Here is a 16758-nt window from a genome sequence, read left to right as displayed (position 1 = left end):
TTCTCTGGGCACATAATTCCGCTTTTTCCTTTGTGTTAACAGTGATCTACTTTATGGTCCTTCAGCTGTTGTGGGCCTCTGACAGAACGCACGCATTTTAGACAATATTGACAGGGGCACCTGGGTGGCTCAGTCGGTTAAGCATCTGACTTCGGCTCAGGTCATGATTTCATGGTTCATGAGTTTGAGCCCTGCGTTGGGCTCTGTGCTGACAGCTCGGAGACTGGAGCCTGCTTTGGATTCTGTGTCTCCCTCTCTCTCTGCCCCTTTTCCGCTCACACTCTGTCTCTGTCTCAAAAATAAACATTAAAATAAAATACAAAATGACAATCTTAACATCATCTTTGAACACACCTTCCCCGTTCCCTGTGGGTATAAACACTTTTCTATTTAATCATGTTTACATCTCTCTCAGCTATAGCATCCTCTAAATTTACACTTGACCTTTTACCAAATAGCACTTAAAAGGACATAGCATAGCCCAAAAGGCAGAAGCAAAGGGAAACTGCCCAGTCAATGGTGCGGATGTCAGTCTGGGAACAAAGCCAGCAGGTGGAACCACAGAAATCACAGGGATAGGAAGTAACAGATTCTTCCGCATAAATAAACTTGTGAGAAACTAATTGCTACAGATTTCGTAACGAAAATAAAACTCAGGGAAGGTATCATGAGCATACTGTAATGCGTCACATCTTCACATTTGTAATACAATATCCAAAACGTGCACAGGAAAGTTGAAGTTTGTGTTCATTGTTCAGTTGTCTACATCACTTCAAACAGCTAGCCATGTTTGTGGAATCACGTTGACTGAGTGTCGAGAGGAAGGGAAGAAACAAAAATAGACACTGCTCCGCCTTCGAGAATTCGCGTCCCAGAAGATGGCTTCTGCTCAGCGCCCATCAACAGGCCACAGAGTGGAAGAATCTCGTTTCTCAGACGCAGACATAGCGGCCAGGACGATGAGGGATTGGGCCAGACGACCCCTTTCCTGGAGGCGGAGACCTAGAACTTCTCCCACCCAGCCTCTCAGGGACAAGGAGAGGCCGCTATTAACAATGATCACAAATGACTGTTTATTACTCAGGAGTTTGAAGGAGGCCTGTGAAAGATTACATTTCCTGGGCTTGATCACTGAAAATGTGGTGTTGAAGCCCTAATTACCAGCTGCTGTCAGAGACACAGCACCCCCTCTGGGATTATTTGTATAAACTCATGGCCTGGGGCAATTCCTGGAAACTACAGTTAACCTCATGATTATTTTCAGGCAGTGAAGAAGTCTTCCCAAATTAGGTTTTGACATAAGCTTTTGCTCGCTAACCTCTGAGTGGCAAGATCCTTATAAAACAAGCACGTGGTACTGTTTCTCTGCCGTCAATTGTAGGAACTCCAGAATAATCAAGAGCGCCAGTGGAGAACACGATCGAGGGGACTTTAAGCCGGGTGGTTTCATCACACGTCCACCGTGGTGATAGCTGGGTTGAATCTGACTTTGTTAGAAAACAGAAGGCGGAGGAAACCAGAGCTGGCGGGGGGTGAACATCACAGCCTGGGTTTGGACTCACAGAATCCAGAACTGGCATCTGAACTGCGTGTTGCGAAGGTCGGATGAAATAATGACCTGATACCAACAGCAGTGTGCTATTGATATAGATCACGCGAAGTCACTAGAGCCTTCAGCAGTAGAGCATGGAGGAGGAGGGACCGAGAACAGTCGGGATTGGGAGAGCTAGAAGGAATTGTCTGGTGGCCCCAACACAGAAAGTAGAACGAAGGCTGACGTTGTCCAGGAAGCCCATCCCGACACAGGGCACGCCTCACTCTGGAAGAGGCTGTGTGTTGCACAGAGCAGCCCGGGGAGAAGACGGGCTCTCGGGAAAGAGGTGGGAAGCATCTCCCCCTTCACCTACAGAGGTGTCAGCAGGGAGGTCGTCCCCGGGTGAGTCCCCTCCAGGCAGGGGCTTCTCCAGGCTAGCACGGTGTCAAATCCCTAGATGCTCTGGGGCTTCCTGTGGGCTTCTCTGGATGAGGACCTCCCACATGTGGCATGGGAAGGCATGTCTATTTAGTACAACTCCCTGTCCCAAATCCTGCACGTGGGCACACATGTACGCACACACGGAGCATTTAAACTGACTTTTCCTGAGCAAACCCCCATTCAGAAACCCCCACTCACTCTCTACATTAATTTGACTTCTACTAGTAATGATTTGCTCCAAACTCAACTTGCGTCTTAACTTCCAGGCTCTTAAGCGTGGACTATGTAGCTTGCCCATCATAAATGGCCCATGAAAGCTTCTGAGCTGCTAGATTAACCTTCTGTCTCCAGTCACTTTGCCATGGGAAGCTCTTAGATGACCCTAATGGATCTACAACAAGTTAATGCGCATATAAATTTACTCTATAAATATACCACGATTAAGGAAAGCGCATGGATATTTCCTGAACGAGTGCTAACTCAATTTTTCCAATAAAAGACAGGAAAGCAACATGCACTCGTCTGTACTTTTGTTGGTAATATTATGTGATCGCTTTAAAAGTGTATCCCTAAAATAGCCCATGATTTAGGCTTAAAGCAAAGGAACCCACTGAAAGTTTTCTCCAGCTCTTGGCTGTGGCGTGTAATGAATGACCTCGAATTCTGCACTGCAGGATTTTAATAAGATTTCTCTTCTATCAGCTTTGTTTTTCCAACCATGGTAACTCACGGCAGGTTTTTCAGGTTCCTCTGCAGCGGTCTAATTGCAAACAGGGTACAACAGCAGTGGCAGGTTTTGACAGGTCACTAAATGACACAGACCAGACCGGAGTCACTTTTCTGACGAACGTGAGGTAATACCCGAGAAGCAGCTAGCCGTGGGTGAATATTCCTCCACACCTTAGCACCACAACCACAATTCTGCCGTCTCTTTCCCACGTTGGAAAGAGATGGCCTGATGGAAGGATAAGTGGACATGACCACTGCCTCCTCTCCTATTCTGGTCACTGCTGTCCCAGCTCAGGCTGCATGGATGTGTGTGTGGCCGGGGGGGGGGGGGGGTCCTCTGGACACGGTGGTAGACGATTGTCGCTTCTCTCCTTCGTGATCTCTGTGAAGTGACAAGGTCATTGATTTTCTCTCCTGCCAAATGTCTCAAAGGAGCGGGTTGATGTATAGCTTCTCCCACGGAAGAGATCCGTAAAGAATAAAGGCAGCTTGCGTCAGACCTCCACTGACTTTCCTTTGTTTCTACCTCAGACTTGTTCCCTTTGGGATCTAAAAACTGTCCCACATGAGTTTTCACATTCTTATCCAATTGCATGAGTGCAAACATTCTTATTTACTAATTCATCCATTATTTCATTTGTGTATTGGCACCGGCTGAATTGTGTCCTCCCAAATTCATTCGTCGACACCCTAACCCCCAGCATCTCAGAACCTGCCTGTATTTGGATAGAAAGTCTTTAAAGAGATAATTAAGGTAACATGATGCCACGAGGGTGGCCCTAATTCATCTGACTGGAGTCCTCATACCAAGAGGAGATCAGGACACACACACATGCACATACAGAAGACATATGAGGACACAAGAAAGGATACCTTCCTCTTTGACTTCCAGTCTCCAGGATATGGGACAGTAATGTGTGTTGTTTAAGGCACCCAGTCTGTGGTATTCATTACAGCAGCCTGAGGAGACTAACACAGCACCTGAGTTGTACCAGGCACTGCTAGAAATGATGGGGATACGCTGGTGAATAAAGTAACAGAAAGTCCCCTCGCCCTTCCGCCATGTTGAGGAAGCCGCCATCAGTGAATGGGGAGCCTCCATCTGTGAACAGGGAAGTGGCTGTCACCACCCATGCGTCTGCCCACACCTGGTCTTGGCTTCCAGCATCCAGAGCTGAGAGATGACTGTCTACTGGGGATAAGACCCCTGGTCTGTGGAATTTGAAAGAGCAGCCCGGGCCGACAAAGGCACCCTCCCGATGGACTTCTTTCAATTCACAACAGTCACAAGGGAGATCTTGAAAATGAAGTCACGGTCCCCTCAGATGAGGAACTTCTCTGCTTCCCAGCAGTAACCACGTCCTAAAGGGTGATAATCATGCAGGCGTCTGGGAAGGTGGCAGGGTCCATTGAGTTAGTGCTTTGATGACGCCGTAATTCCTCTGTCCCTCCTGCTCATACTGTGGAAAACAACAGTGGTTCTCAACCTCGGCTGGAATCATCTAGGCCTCGCCCCCAGTGACCCTGATCTGTTGGTCTGGGGACAGGCTCGGGCATTAAGGAATTCTTTTTTTTATAATTTATTTTTATTACTAATTTACATCCAAGTTAGTTAGCATATAGTGCTAGAATGATTTTAGGAGTAGATTCCGGAGATTCACCCCCTACGTATAACACCCAGTGCTCATCCCAACATGTGTCTTCCTCAATGCCCCTTCCCCATTTAGCCCATCCCCCTACCCCCCTCCCCTCCAGCAACTCTATGTTCTCTATATTTAAGAGTCTCTTATATTTTGTCCCCCTCCTTGTTTTTGTATTATTTTTTCTTCCCTTCCCTTATGTTCATCTGTTTTGTATCTTAAATTCCTTATATGAGTGAAGTCATATGATACCTGTTTTTCTCTGACTGACTTATTTCACATAGCGTGATACCTTCTAGTTCCATCCACACTGCTGTAAATGGCAAGATTTCACTCTTTGTTTTTTAATGTTTTATTTTATTTTTGAAAGAGAGAGAGACAGAGTGCAAGCAGAGGGGTGGACAGAGAGAGAGGGAAACACAGAATCTGAAGCAGGCTCCAAGCTCTGAGCTGTCAGCACGGAGCCCGATGCAGGGCCCAGACTCATGAACTGTGAGATCATGACCTGAGCCAAAGTCAGATGCTTAACCGACTGAGCCACCCACATGTGCCCAAGATTTCATTCTTTTTGATGGCCGAGTAATACTCCATTGTACATATACACCACATTTTCTTTGTCCATTCACCCATCAATGGACATGTGGGCTCTTTCCATACTTTGGCTATCGTCGATAGTGCTGCTGTAAACATGGGGGCGCATGTGCCCCTTCGAAACAGCACACCTGTATCCCTTGGATAAAGTCCTAGTAGTGTAATTGCTAGATTGTAGGGCAGTTCTATTTTTAACTTTTTGAGGAACCTCAGGGCATCAGGGAATTCTAACATGCAGCCACGATGGGGAACTGTGCTCTGGAGGACCTTTACAAGCATTTCCACGTCGAGTAGACAGTAGAGGATGCTCTGTCCATCTCCTCAAAAACTTGCGCTTTGGCGAGTGTCAGGCTGATGACTGTCTTGGGTGGAAATCCAATCCAATCCAACAAATATGGCCGAGGCTGTGCTAATGCACAGGCAGTAAAGCCCTTACAGGCTGTGACCCAGAACTCAAGGCATTTGCAGTTTGTTTCTTGCAGGGCGAAGAGGGTGATAAAGCATGTGCATTAGCACTCAACAGCTGGATTGCGTCTCCAGAAGGAGACGGGGGCTTTGGGGGTCAGCATCACCTGCTCCGCGTCACCAGGTTCACCCCAGTGGCATCCATTCCGCACAGTTGCTGCAATCCTCCCCCACGTTACATGTTGGTAAACTAATGCCCGGCAAGTGTCCCAGGGTCACATGGCCCATGATGTCAGAGCTGCACTTGACCTTGGATCTGAGTTGCCTGAAAGCCTGACTTTTCCAATGGAAGACACTGATAAGTCCAGGGGGCTCTAGAGGAAAGAAAGAACAAAATCACGTGCGCAAATAATTTGCCTGTTTTCTTGGGCTTATTTCCTCCCAGTAGCTCACCCACTGGTCTTGAAAATACCCCTCTAGGGCTAAGACCCAACAGGCTGGAGGCCTGCAGCTCCCTTGGAGTTGGTCTTCAGTAGATTGATGATGTCGTGTAATGGATTATTGATATGCACTCTTGTTACTATGCTCAGTCATCGATGTGATCTATATATCAACATGTCTTAGATGCTCACAGCACAAGCTCCCCCACATTTGTAAACTTGGCACAAATTGGAACATCAGGGGTACCTTGATGGCTCATCCGGTTAAGTGTCTGACTCTTGTTTTCTGCTCAGGTCATGATCTCATGGTCCGTGGGATTGAGCCCCGCTGGGCATGGAGCCCTCTTGGGATCCTCTCTCTCCCTCTCTCTCTCTGCTTCTACTCTCTCTCTCTCCCCCTCAAAATAAATAAATAAACTTAAAAAAAAAAAAATTGAAGTATCAGTCAGAGGTCCCACTGGAATCCCATTCAGATCATTCAACTGAGAGATCTGAACGGAAAGGTTGTCCACACACATATGGGCAGAGTGACAGGAACCAAACAGGACACTGTGGCCCCTAGACCCCAGCAATAGCAGGAAAGGAAAATGTTACTGGCACTCAGTGGGGAACGGGGGCCAGAGAAGGAGCCACCTGGCAGGGGCTGAAAACCCGACAAGGGACACCACATCCTCCTGTGTCCAGGCTCTTGTTGCACAACCCCCACAGGAAGCCGGACGGCGAGGGAGCTGGCCCACACTGTCCTCAGGGTCCGCCTGTTCGGACAAGGATGAGGACAGCAGTCGTGGAGAATGAGTGAGGAGCAGGGGTGGGGCAAATGGGAAAAACCAACACAACCCATTCCCAGGACAGTCAACTGGCAAAGCCAAAGGCAACAGAGAGGGAACCAGTTAATCCTGAGTTCATGCTGCAGTCCCCTGACTGTACATAACTTCCTACTGGAATATGAGCCCCAGGGGATCAGCTTCTATATCTCTGTCTTCTCCAATACCTGCACACCTTAGGTGTTTAGTTCATTGGTTAGTTAATGAAAGCTGTGTCATCTCTTTTAGTGGAAAACCATCCGTCAGATGTTCTGTGGAGCTTTCCTGAGGAAACAACCAGTTGGTTGAAGGACTAGGTGACTCAGAGGCTCGTGATTGAACTCCGAGCAGAGGTTTGTCCATGCTTCCTCCTCCCATGGAGTCGGGAGCTGTCAAGGATGAGCAAATCCATAACGGCTGAGTCCGACTCTTGGTCTCGACCCAGGTCATGATCTCACCATCCATGGGTTCGAGCCCCGTGTCAGGCTAAGCACGCAGCCTGCTTGGGATTCTCTCTCTCCTGTTCTCTCTGCACCTCCCACCCCTTCTCAAAAAATAATTTTTTTTAAAAAAAAGAAGCACGATGGGTTATGTGATACCACAATGTTGCCTCTTCTCTAGACTGGTACACTTACCAGCTTCTGTCTCCTGGTCCCCCAGATATTAAATCAGGTTGCTTTCTAAGTCCTCCAACCTCCTACACCCATAAGGCCCGTTGTTGAAATACCTATTTAGAGTTTGAGAGTCATTTGATTTCAAGAAATATTTTTCAAGACCAGCCAATCCGTATCACAAATATCTGTTGGCTTTAACCTTTAGGCTCCGTCACGACGTTTCGGGTGCTTATACCTCCCTTATGTACCAAGCCTCTGGAATATTATTTTATGAAATAGTTAACATAAGCAGGACCGTAGAACTGACTCACGTACTCCTTTGACTGTCGTCCTCCGCCTCCATCCCAGCCGCGGCCTTGTTGTACCTAACAGAGTGTAAGCTATGGGAGGACAGGATCTGTGACCCCCGTGTTGGATGACGTGTCCCAAAGAGCTGGAACAGCACCTGACCCACCACAGGTGAGCAGTGGATCCTTCCTGCTCCAATGGAAGGATCCCAGTGCTTACTCCGTGGGAGGCATCGTGTCCCGGGCAGCGGGTATCACAGTGAGAGACACACGGCCTGCCCTTTACCATGCTTACAGCCTGGTGTAGGGGGCAGAGCCATGGTTGGATGCTGGACGAGAGAGGGTGAAAGAGGGAAGTCAGAAGAGGAAAGAGGAAAAGAAGGCTATTTAGGCATTAGGTGATGCTTTGGAGCCCCCGGCGGGTGCATTGCTCACTGGCTGTTGCTTAGGGCCAGTTCCCAGGGCCTGTGGTCATTGCACTGGCAGTAAAGCCCATGGCAACCTTGGCTGCGTGTCTCTGCAGCACCGGAATGCCCCATCTCGTTCACATCTGTGTTTCTGCTGGCGCTGTTCCCTCCATCCCAACTCTCTCTCCTCCCCGGCCTCCTGTGTATCCAACAAACACCTCATTGCTCTTCAGACCCCACCCAGCCACCCTTCCTGCCGTTAGAGTCCCCGTGCTCCTTGCTGACATCAGACCTTTCCCGTGCCACAGACGAGGATAATAATCGCAGCTCACGTGTCCCGAAGACTTACCCTGGTCTGGGCACCGTCTTCCTTCATTTCTAACTAACCTCCTTGGGGCGTAGAAAGTGAAGCACAGAGAAGCCCCCACTCCAGCTCAGCGCACAGCACTGCCTGCATCATCTCTCAAGCGTCTGTCACCCACCGAAGTCGGGAAGAAGGACCCTGTGCCAATTTCTCTGTATCTTCAGACCCCAGTGAAGTGCTGGGCACTTAGTAGATGCCTACTAAATACTTGTTCAACAGTTGACGATTCTTCTCTGGGACTCCTAGATATCTCTCCCACCTCCAGGCTGCCTGTTAAATTATTTTTACGACAAGATTCTCTCAGGTTTTTGCATCTGAAAGGACACACGAGTAGAAAATTTAACACGTAGCCTAAAAGGAACGGTAGCATTTTATTTCATTATTTTATTGTATTTTATTTTATTATTTTTTATTTGTTTTTTAAAAGTTGATTTATTTTGAGAGAGAGAAAGAATGAGCAGGGGAGGAACAGAAAGAGAGAGGCAGAGAGAGAATCCCAAGCAGGCTTCGTGCTGTCAGCACGGAGCCCAGTGGGGGGCTCCATCCCATGAACTGTGACATCGTGACCTGAGCCAAGATCAAGAGTCAAAGACTTAACCAACCGAGCCCCCCGGGTGCCCCAGGAGTGCTGGAATCTTCGGTGGGAGCCGACCCTGGAGAACCTTCCAGAATCTGTCAGTGTACATGGTCGGGTTGTTTCCTCGAAGAGGCCGCTGCGGAGGAGTAGGAACCGCCGTGTCACTGTGTGGCCCCCACACGGCATTTGGGACCCATCTGCCAGAGGGGATGGCGTCCAGCTCACGTTACAGTGACTGCGGAAGCCGGGGGCTGAGCGATTCCACGTCTGGGACGAGAGAGGGTTCGGATGAGAAGTCTGGTGAAAATCTGGCCATCGATCGAGGGTGAGGGGCCTTTGATCCTCACCCCCAGCACCAGAGGGGGTACACATGGAGCTCTGGCTTCCATTAACAGTTAAAACAGTGAAAACAGCACAAGAATGCAAGTCCGCAGCCAGAGACCTGACTCTCGCAAGGCGTAGGTCTAGGTCCTTAACGCGCACAGACTCAGTGAGTCCTCCCCACAGCCCCCCACAGGCCATGTCCTTACCCCCACTTCACAGCTGGAGAAATTGAGGAGCAGACAGACGAGGTAACTTGTTCAAGGTCACACAGCTGGTAGCAAAGATCAGGAAGTAAAGAGACACTGCACAAGAACACACACCACACACACACAGGTAAAAGGACAAAGGTAAGGGCGTGAGATTAAAAGGGACACGTCATCTTGAAACAGAAAATAGAATAAAATATTTTAGGCATGCACGCTTTTCAGAACTGGAGAACTTGGAAGCGTAAATAGGACAGGGCGATGAGCCTGTGTTTAGTTAGAAGTTTGATACTTTGACAGAGAACAGACTGACGGTGGCCGGGGGGTTGGGGGCTGATGGGCACAATGGGAGAAGGAGAGTGGCAGACCCAGGCGTCCGGTTATGGAAGGAATTCGGCACAGAAATCGAAGGTACAGCACGGGGAACGTAGTCGATGATACTGTCACAGTCGCATGGGGACCGACAGCAGCTGCTCTTGCCATGAGCCCAGCACATACGCTGCTGAACCACTGTGTCGTCCGCCTGAAACTAATGTTAACTGTATGTCAGCTACACTTCAGTTGAAAATTGACTGGATATTCTGGTCATCATGTATGTTTCTGTATTAGTTTGGACTTTCTTATTTATTTTCGAGAGAGAGAGCAAAGTGGGCGAGGGGCAGAGGGAGAGAGAGAGAGAGAGAGAGAGAGAGAGAGTCTCAAGCAGGTTCCATGTTCAGTGTGGAGCCCAACTCGGGGCTCGCTCTCATGACCCCGGGATCATGACTTGAGCCGAAATCAAGGGACATATGCTCAACCGACTGAGCCACCTGGGTGCCCCCAATTATGATTTTTTTAAGTGTATTAAAATATTTATTTGAGTTACTCGGTTTCTTAATTTTTAACACTTGGAGGAAATAATAGTCCCAGTGTGACCACACACACACCGGTGGAACATTTCAGACCACAGAGCGTTCAAGAGAACCTCCCAGTGTGGTGATGGTTGTTGTGGAGCAGAGTCCCTGGCTATGGGAGGAAAAGCCTGAAGGAGGAAGACCGAATCCTAAAGGACAATGCTGGGCTGGCAAAGCCACACCCCTCGGACCCCTGTCTCAACTTCCTACGAGTGTAATAATATATATTTTTTTCTTCAGAACTAGAAGTGAAAGAAACAATAGTCTCTAAGTGAAGATGAAAATCTTCTTGGGCCAGAAATTCAACAAACCATTTGGCTCAAATTTAAAGGAAGAATTTAAAATCACAGTTCAATGTCTATTTATTTTTGAGAGAGACAGAGTGAGAGCAGGGGCAGAGAGAGAGGGAGACACAGAACCCAAAGCAGGCTCCAGGCTCTGAGCTGTCAGCACAGAGCCCGACGCGGGACTCGAACCCATGAGACAGGAGATCATAAAACTATCATAGTTTAAAAACCTGAGATTTAGGATTAAGAATATCCCGGTGGTGGGGCGCCCAAGTGGCTCAGTCAGTTGAGCAACTGACTCTTGGTTTTGGTGCAGGTCATGGTCTCACAGTTTGTGAGTTCAAGCCCCACATCAGGCTCTGCACGGATAACGCAGAGCCTGCTTGGGATTCTCTCTCTCTCCCCCTCTGTCTCTCAAAATAAATAAATAAATAAATAAATAAATAAATAAATAAAAAAGGAATATCCCAGCGGGCCACCAGCCCTTAACCAAAAACCTTCCTTTTTTTTTTTTTTCTTACAAGCTGATCTTTAATTCTTAATGAGGAAAAATTTCAATTTGATCAACTAAAATTTGTAGAAGAGAAGACGTGTCTCACCTTATTATACATGACTGTGTGTGTGCTCGTGCACCTCAAATAACATTTTACTATTTACCCGAATGACAAATTCCTAAATAATTACCAACTAAATATGTCAAGAACTTAAATTTTGCTCCCCCTTAAATTTTGACTTAAAATTACAATTGTTTTGTTTGTCCTTTTCATTTTATTTACAAATTAAAGTAATGCATCTTATTAAACAAAATTTGTATGACACAAAAAGATTGTTGTTCATATATATATATATATATATTTTTTTTTTCCTATTTTGTGGTTGGTTAATGAAGACTGTCACCATAATAGCAGATGGTGTGCTTGCTTACCTACAAAAGGAAGGGCTCAATTAACTTATTCCCAACATTCCGGAGATTGCTAAAAACATTGCCATCCGAATTAAAGTCACTGTGCTACCTTGTCTGCAGGTGACAAATACTGAGACTCACCTCTCTCATGTACAAAGTAAAACTGTCCCTAGATCATCTCCACTTGTCTCTCCCTCTCCCTGACTCCACAAAGCAAGAATCTGCCTGTTCTAGGTGGTGTGAGACCCTTACCTGCGGAAGGTGGCTCATCTCAAGGTGAGAGATCCGTGCTGTGGGGAAGAAGGGCCGGCATCTCTGAAGTGTCCTGCTGACCTGAGGGTCCAGCCATGTTCCAGAGGACCCTCAGCACCCACACCTCCACCTGTGCAAATGGCAAATGACTGCAACTGTGTCTTCTCAATAGCTTGGGAGGAAAATGAAGAAATACTCTGACTTTTTAAAAAGGAGATGTGTATACCGGGGTGTCTGGGCGGCTCAGTCAGTTGAGCATCCTACTTCGGCTCAGGTCATGATCTCACAGTTGGTGGGTTTGAGCCCCGAGTCAGGCTCTGTGCTGATGGCTCAGAGCCTGGAGCCTGCTTCCGATTCTGTGTCTCCCTCTCTCTCTGCCCCTCCCTACCCCAAAATTAAAATAAACATTTTTTAAAAAGGTTTTTTTAAATAAATAAACTTAAAAAAATTTTTTTTGAAACGGGTGCCTGGGTGGCTCAGTTAGTTAAGTGTCCCAATTTTGACTCAGGTCATGATCTCGCAGTTTGTGGGTTTGAGCCCCGCATCGGGCTCTGTGCTGATGGCTCAGAGCCTGGAGCCTGCTTCGGATTCTGTGTCTCCTTCTCTCTCTGCCCCTCCCCGGCTTGCATTCTGTCTCTCTCTCTCTCTGTCTCAAAAATAAATAAACATTAAAAAAATTAAAAAAAAAAAAAAAGAAACGCTCAGGGTTTGGAGTGACAGCACATTTTTGTTTGTAACTGACGCACCAATAAAAAGGGAACTTCTGGGTGTCCTGACATTTGTAAGTTGGGTGTATATAAAAATCCAAGTAAATTTTTCCAGCTTATTTACAAATAATTCATTAAGCTCCCCATGACATTATATTACTTTATAATTTAATTTAACTTGAAACGTTTTGCACTCAGGGTAGAGGAAGAGAGAAGCTTTAATTTACAAGAATTCTTTTTTTTTTTCCCTTGTAAGAATGACGCAAAAATTAAAGTTTTAATGGAAAAACTTCCTTTTACAGATGTACTAGTAAAATGTCACGTTCATATTAATATCGCGATTTCACCCTCTGACGCTGTAAAAAAAAAAAAAGAAAGAAATCCATCATTTTGTTTATCTTTTCATTTGCAACTTTGCCTTGCTGTCTATACGTAGACTCAATGCTAACCTCCCCCATAAATACAAGCCTGGCGTGGAGGAGGCTTAATCTTCGAAGAGCTGTCCAGTAGTGCTCCATTAAGATTTAAGATGTGTTTGTATGCAGACTTTCGGTTTATACCTTTGAGTCACTAAGACATTCAGCGACTTAATGAGCAACAAGCTAGTTAAGAAAGTAAGCTGTTGGAAGAGGGCTGAATAAACATATTAAGCAATGTGACAGAAAAGCAGAATATGGAAATTCCTAAGCCATAAGACACTGAATTTGAATTTCACGTGGGAAGAACTCTGCCAGGGAGGTTGTGTGCGTGTGTGTGCGCGCACGCGTGTGTGTTTTAAACCCAGTATGTCGTTTTAATTAAATTACAACTCTGAATGAGACATAAATCAACCAGGCCCGTTTGGGTTTCATTTTTAGCACAAAGATCCTATCGTCTTCAGCATTTCATTCAGAGCTAATTAAATATGGATTTATGGCTCTTGGTACCTTGAAACAGAGGAGGATTTCCAGCACTTGCCGAGCCGTTGGGAAGGGAGCTATTTTGAGGACAGTAGGCGCATGTCAGACATTTTCCACAGCACTCTGCTTCGAAAAGCTAAATGTATTTTCTGGGTATGTAAACAAGCTTCATGAAACTCTCATTGTTTCCGTCCCTGGTAACAGTCTAAATGCACCACAAACTGAGCGACTCTGTTTGCCACCAACACGATTTCAACACAATGCTTTCACTCTCACTTCCAGAACCTTCCTCCTTGGCATTCCTGAACACCAGCAGAGCCAGTGTGCACACGATTTCCTTATTCAGGCCGTCTCCGCCCCCCAGCACGCGCACCTCCCCGCCCCCCCCCCCCATCCCCAGCAAAAATTTGCTGTTGACTATTTTCAATTCTGGTTGTGGGTTAGTAAATATATTTTAGCCGAGTGTACTGAATGCCTTGAAAACCCAAATGCCTGCTTCGTCTGCTAATGACCGTCATGTTTTCTCGGGAGGCGCCCTGCTGCATTTAGCTCACCGTCGGCACGTTGGGGCTGGACGGAAGCAATATACCAAATAGCAGCACAGGAAAAACGCCCGCCTGGAACTCAGGGTCCGGGGACACAAGAAGAGAAACACTGTGTTCAGTACCTAATGGCAATGGAGGGCAGCAAACCATTTTTTGAAAAGGGTGTTTGCTTGTGTCTTGGGAGGGAAATGACGGATTTGGGACATCGAGAGGGGACGGTCTGTGTACAAGGACAGGCTTCCTGGCTTCCTGGTGCCTCGTTAGTTTCTGGGAGACAGCAGGATGCCTGGAAGCAAAACGGTTTCAAATTAAAAAAAAAAAAAAAACGGCTAAGAACATAATCCAAACAGTTTTGAACAGGGAAGAGACTCTTGGTGGAAAAGCCATTGGGTTGGGAGCAGATTGCAAAGTGGGACACATGACGCGGTGTGGAGAGCAGTGAGGGCGAAGGATGACGCTCTGGGAGTAAATCTGGGCTTTTCTCAGGGAAGAGCCATCTGCGGTGGAACCCTGTTTGGGACAGTCGGTGGCAGTTACTGGTGAGCCACCGTGGGCCAGGGTCAGGTTGTTTTGAAACTCGATTCTAAGATGCGAGATTACCAAAATGTGTGTGTCAGTTGTACTGCAGTCTTTGGCTTCACAAACACACACACACACACAATCAATCTAAAAATAATTTTGTTGTCGTTGTTTAGTTAAAAAAAAAAAAAAAAAAGGTTAAAATTCTCTTTTGAAACTCATCATCTACCTTGTACCAGAAACAAAAATCTAATCCTGCCGTTAAGGGTCTGCTGCTATTTCCCTTTCTGGGGCTGCAGGTCAGGGAGCCCCTGTCTGAGGCCTCACTGCCCAGAACACAGCCTGTCGACGGGTGGGGTACGGATCCTGGTGGTGGGGTGTCTGGCAGGGGCTGGCTCCCCAGGAAGATACAGCACGGTGCCCACACTGGCCCCCAGCTTCCAGCTCTCCCTGCATAAACACGAAATGCGCACGATGGGTAAAGTGTGTGAGACATGGCCGTGGGCATGTGAGTTACTCTTCCTGTTCTCGGAGCTGAAATCAGTCACCCTGAGGAGACATCGCTGTCACGTCTGAGTGGCACGATGGCAAATAAGAAAACCCAGGGCCCTCATAGCACAGGGCCAGCGATACCTTCGCGTCAGAACTTGGACCACATTTGGCCAACATCTGTTTTTCAAGGTGGTATCTCCAGCTGGGTGCAGGAAAAGTCTATTTGGCTGGGTTTTTGTTGTTGTTGTTGTTGTTGTTGTTGTTTTTCCTTAGCGACAAAGCAATGTCTTGCTCTGGGTTCACTGCTACAGAAAACCTGTTTGTCTTTTTTTCTCAACAACCGAGGTTTTAGCATCCCTCCCTCCCCTGCTCTGCCCACATCATGCTCAGAGCCAGATTCTTCAAATGAGAGAAGGACGCTGGTCGACCCGGTAGAACCCAACCTTTCCAGAGAACCGGGGACGAGATAATGTTGGACGGTGGCGGTGTCACAGAATGGCCCCTGTGGGAGCCGGTTCTGTTCAAGACGGGGAACAACAGAATGCCTTTGAGGACGGAAGCAGGGGACCCTGGATTCCCACTCCTTCTGGACTCCGGTGGACAGGGCTGGCGAGCAGCCCTGAAGTATTAGCCTCGCTGCGGTCTGACCTGCCCCAGTCTCTGCAGAACTTTTTGGCCGTTTGCAACAGCATAATGAGTCACGCGTTTACAAGCGTTTTTTGAAAAGGGGAAACCCCTCCCTCCTTGAACTGGGACTCTCCTATGAAAAGAGACAATGTCAAAACACCCAACAACTCGTCCCTGTGCCCCTTGCATTCTTCCTGACCGATCCCATTTTGAAGAACACTTTTAACTGTTAGAAGCCTGAAGTCCAATCCTGTTTTAAATCCAAGAGCCAAATTCTCTTTTGGGCTTGCATAAAAAACAAAATGCATTTGGCATCTCGTCTGACCTAACAGGTCACAGGCCAAAGGAAACACAAATGCTTTGTGGATTTCCAGGTGAAATGTGCTAACCTGAGCTAAAAAAAAAAAAAAAAAAATAGAAGACAAACAACAAGCTTGACCTGTACCTTGTGATACGAGACCTGGAGAGGGAGGTCTCCTCCCCCTAAACTGTCCTGTTTCGCTGTAGATTCCTGGGACGATCACTCTTCCACAACAGCGTCTCCATTTGGGTGTGAGTCTCCACCTCTCAGAACACCTGCAGCAGGTGGCCGCTGACTGTGTCACCCGTCCTGTCCCCTCCCGGTGAAAACATCCTCAGGATTTCAGTGGTCGGAGGCTGCTTGGGCTCTCTCCTCAGACCCTAGATCATTCTCTGCATTCTCGTTCTTACATGTAACTGAGGTTGAGAGCATTCTCCCAAGAGGAAAAAAAAAAAAAAAAAGCAAGATTCAGTCAGATGTGGCATGGGCTGTTTTTGGTTAGATGATTCAGCCCATTTTTGTGGATTTCCCAAGATGCTTTCTGCAACTCTTGAAAAATAGCTTGTGTGATCTTGTAACAAATTAAACAAAAGGCGAACCACCGAGTGCCTGCCCGTTGCAATAGAACAACCACAAAAACTCTGATTCATGGTGACCCGCTGTGGGGGAGGAGGCACCGGGGGTCTCCAGTTAAATTGTAACATTCACAAACTCCAGGGCACCGCGTTCCTTTCGGGGGCTTAGAAGGATAGACGGAGGCTTGGCGACATTTGTAATAGCCTTGAGGATCATCCCACGAAAATACTGGTAATGGTTGTACCAGGGTTTTATTCTCCCCCCCACGTTCAGGTTTCATTGAGTTGGTCCATGTTACTTTTTAATTGTGTTTTAAGTTCAGGAGCTAAGTAATCGCTTAAAGTATCGCCTTGAAGTATTTTCTTTAACAATTTTAAAAAAAGGATTCCCACATTTT

The 16758-nt window shown here is 47.1% G+C and overlaps 1 long non-coding RNA gene across 1 annotated transcript; it reads right to left on the bottom strand.

Annotated features, from left to right (window-relative positions):
- Positions 1-8793: 8793 nt before the first annotated feature.
- Positions 8794-16227, bottom strand: LOC123590806. The gene is made up of 3 exons (XR_006708985.1): positions 15930-16227; positions 12711-12758; positions 8794-9458 (listed from the first exon to the last, which is right to left on the bottom strand). It is a non-coding gene; the product is annotated as an uncharacterized LOC123590806 (long non-coding RNA).
- Positions 16228-16758: the final 531 nt, after the last annotated feature.

The sequence above is a fragment of the Leopardus geoffroyi genome, chromosome B4 (assembly GCF_018350155.1).
Source record: "Leopardus geoffroyi isolate Oge1 chromosome B4, O.geoffroyi_Oge1_pat1.0, whole genome shotgun sequence".
Lineage (NCBI taxonomy): Eukaryota > Metazoa > Chordata > Mammalia > Carnivora > Felidae > Leopardus > Leopardus geoffroyi.
This window is presented reverse-complemented; position numbering and strand designations above follow the sequence as displayed.